This window comes from Octopus sinensis, linkage group LG1, assembly GCF_006345805.1.
Source record: "Octopus sinensis linkage group LG1, ASM634580v1, whole genome shotgun sequence".
Lineage (NCBI taxonomy): Eukaryota > Metazoa > Mollusca > Cephalopoda > Octopoda > Octopodidae > Octopus > Octopus sinensis.
In genome coordinates, this window is record NC_042997.1 from 36,924,953 (window position 1) to 36,929,226 (window position 4,274).

The window sequence follows — 4,274 nt, forward strand, 5'->3', positions numbered from 1 at the left end:
TATCTATAAATATATAGATTATATTTCTCTATATACAAATCTAATTATATTTCGAGAATAGTTCAATATTTTCATAATAATCTCAAAACACTTCAGACTCTTCTAGTTCAGATTATTTCAAATCTATCTAGTTTGCTTGATATATTTTGCAATATCAAGTGTGACAGTTGATATATACAATATATATATATGCACATACGTAAGGAGAGAGAGAGGCGATTACATTATGAAATCGTGCCATTGCATTAATAAATAAGACAAAAGGGTAACTGAATGAGCAAGTATTTGCTACTATTTATATTACCTACATTGTCTAAGGTCGGAATGAATCTCGACCGACATAATCCAATACTCATCAATACGGCTTAATCACTAAATTCTAAAAAACCGGCGGAATGAAAACGGATTTTACACACAATGATGTGGTAAACTACGCAGAGTTGCGGTTTCCACGCGCGAATATTCCCAAAGAAATAATATGGAATGTTATTGACAAATAGGTCGGCAAATTGTTTTCGCGCTAAGCTTTGAGCCTTGCATTTTCTGTAATTGTAGATAATACCGACCATCTTGTGTGGGCCAACTGCTCTTTTAGCACGATCAACAGTATTACATCTGAGAAGGTTTTCGATGAACTCCCTAAAACATTCTAAATGCCTATCACCAAAATCATATTCGATTTTACAGACGAAAGGAATCGGGTCATGGGTGGAAGAAATTTCGTGGCTCCTAGAAGGAGAAACTCGATTTAGACTATGTACTCAAAAGCGACGCGAGCCTTTGGACATTCTCTAGTTTCGCAGCATATTTACATGTATAGGTCATCGGATCCCAAGAAAGTATCTGTATTTACACATATGTACCGGATTGACCAGAACTGAGGTAATACATATTGTAAGTTTTACATCCACGTAGTTTTAACAACATCTAAATACACCTTTTTACACAAAGTTAGACGTACCCCGAGAGTTTATATATACATACATGCATACATGTACATACACACACACATATATATATATATATATATATATATATGATTCGTACTTTCGTGGTGCGTCGGATTTCAGATCTTGAACAGAGTCGTGCATTGAGTCGACTCTGGTCAAGATCTGAGATCTGACGCACCACCAAATTACGAATCATATATATATATATTTCTGTGTTGGCTGGGTCATGCCCTCCGTCGTCAACCAGGAGAATTCATCTACGAAGCAATTTCCCCAGCTCCCCTACAGGGTTGGCGAAAGCGATGTGGTGGACAAGGAAAAACCTGGCTGATGACAGCCAAGGCTGACCTGGAAACCAACCTAGGCCCCCATATCTATGGCTTTCGCCACTGCAATAAGGAGTGGTTGGAGATCACGCGGTCGTTATCCACAAATCGCCAGGTTTAGTCGGCGTTTGTGAGAGATACAGCATTGAGGATGAATGAAGCCATCTCAACCTACCCCGGGTGAATGCGGTCTCAAGTCAAGCCAAGTCATATATATATATAAGCATCTTTCATCTACTATTTGTTTCACTAAATAGACTGCGGCAATGATGGATCATCATTTTAAAGACTATTTTGTCGAATGAATCAACCAGAGCATATGTAATTTTATTAAGGCCCGATGCTTATTCTAAGGGTCAACTTACGGGAAATTAAACGCGTCAACAGGGAGTGACAAGCGATGATGGGGGAAAATCTCACACACAAAGACACATACAGATGGCCACACATATATATTCATACATGTATACACGTTTGCCATGCTGCAGTTTCCGTTTCCCAAACCCACTCACGACACTTTGCTGAGACGGAGACTTTAGCAGATGAGACAAGTCGAAGGTGCAATGCTGTGAGAATGGAACCGGAGCATTGTGGTTGGGATGCACATTTCTCACCACACACAAACTACTTCCTCTATAGTTACACCTCTGACTCTGTATACAAACACACACATACACACACGCGTGCACACACACACATACATACATACACACACACACACACACACACATATATATATATATATAATGAAGGGTGAAATTAATTAATTTGGAATAATTATCAATTACACCAAGTAGTCTTCGGCATGTAAAAGCCTCATTCGAGGAAAATTTAAGTAATACTAAGCAATAAAGGGTTTAGCAACGAATTGCCTTACCACATACCGAATTTAGAAATAGCAGTCAAAGAGTTATAGCTATTTCTTCTACTAAAAAGTGAGATCTCAGTAAAAACAGCAATTGGAAGGCAGACACAAACAGGTAAGAGAGAATGAATTGACGGCAATCTATCATACAATTTTAAGTTATCTACGGACGCACGTTTCGAAATCAAGATTTTAGGAAAGCATAAGAATTAAATATTAAATAATTCTACCTTACCAAAACTTCTTTTCTCTTCAGCGTAGAATACTATAATCATAAATGATTATATATTGAATTTTGAGATACTAGAAGGCACCAACTCAACTCAGTATCAGAGCGAGCTAGAATCCGCAACTAGTATCACCAAATTCAACGTGTGAATGAAAAGATTGTGTCACAAGCCCCTTCCCCCCCGCGTGTAGCCAAAACAAGATGCTGTGGTCATCTACTGAGATAAAATATGGTTATCCGTAATAATGAAGGGTGAAATTAATTAATTTGGAATAATTATCAATTACGCCAAGTAGTCTTCGGCATGTAAAAGCCTCATTCGAGGAAAATTTAAGTAATACTAAGCAATAAAGGGTTTAGCAACGAATTGCCTTACCACATACCGAATTTAGAAATAGCAGTCAAAGAGTTATAGCTATTTCTTCTACTAAAAAGTGAGATCTCAGTAAAAACAGCAATTGGAATGCAGACACAAACAGGTAAGAGAGAATGAATTGACGGCAATCTATCATACAATTTTAAGTTATCTACGGACGCACGTTTCGAAATCAAGATTTTAGGAAAGCATAAGAATTAACTATTAAATAATTCTACCTTACCAAAACTTCTGTCCTCTTCAGCGTAGAATACTATAATCATAAATGATTATATATTGAATTTTGAGATACTAGAAGGCACCAACTCAACTCAGTATCAGAGCGAGCTAGAATCCGCAACTAGTATCACCAAATTCCGCAACTAGTATCACTAAACCCTTTATTGCTATATATATATATATATATATATATATATATATATATATATATATATATATATATTATATATATATACAGCCCACCTGTGTATATATAATATACACTACCTGACCACGTTCCGTCAATTCCTTATTGACGGCTAATTGTAGTATTTTATACAAGCATAACGTACAAAATAAGGTACATAATAATCACACATACAAACATTTACATACTTCCCTTGTACACGTACACACATAGATATATTCACACAGGGATGACAAGCTGTCATAAAATCAGTAAATCTTGCGTAAACACCGCCTGCTTTAGTAAATACCATTGAATTACCGACCACCCCATGGTCCCCACAATTATTACTGGCAACAACGATTCATGTGGCGCAACATTATTAGCCCATAGCATGCTTGAATGTTACGTGCAAACTGTGATACCGATTGTCTGAGTATGTTCCGCCATGGCCCACGTTGAAACAAATAGTCTGGTAACTGATTAACAAGCAGAATGAAAGAAAGAAATCTGGCGCTCTGCAAAACAGTTCATCCCCAACAAATTGTCCATAAGATATCCAAACAACATCACCGTAATCTCTTAATGATATTGCAAGAAGGTTTTCAGCGCACTCATGGCTCACTCATGTGACTTCCTTGTGGGTGATAAAATCAGTAAATCTTGCGTAGGCACCGCCTGCTTTAGTAAATACCGTTGAATTACCGGCTACCCCATGGTCCACACAGTTATTACTGGCAAGAACTAAAGCAACACCTATTATTGCAGACATAATTATCGAATCAACAGCCATATTCCAGTGTGATGGTTTACCTCTAACGTTATTTGTACTTGCAGTGAATCCCCTGCCAGCACTGTTAACAGAATGTCAGGGATAAGTGTAAGGATATGCAGAGAAGAATAGAATTAATGTAACCCACACATTTTTTGTTGATGATCTAAACTTATAACTTGATAATATGATCAACATCAAGAGATACTCCCAAAACTCACACGAGATAGAGGAATGGAGTTTGGACAAGATAGATGCTCAGACATTATAGTCAGCCGAAGAAAGAATTTTGACCAGCCACAGTATATATACATTGATGGCTTGTCTGTTTTACCTATCTCTAATGATGAAAATGTTGCGTATGCTGGTTC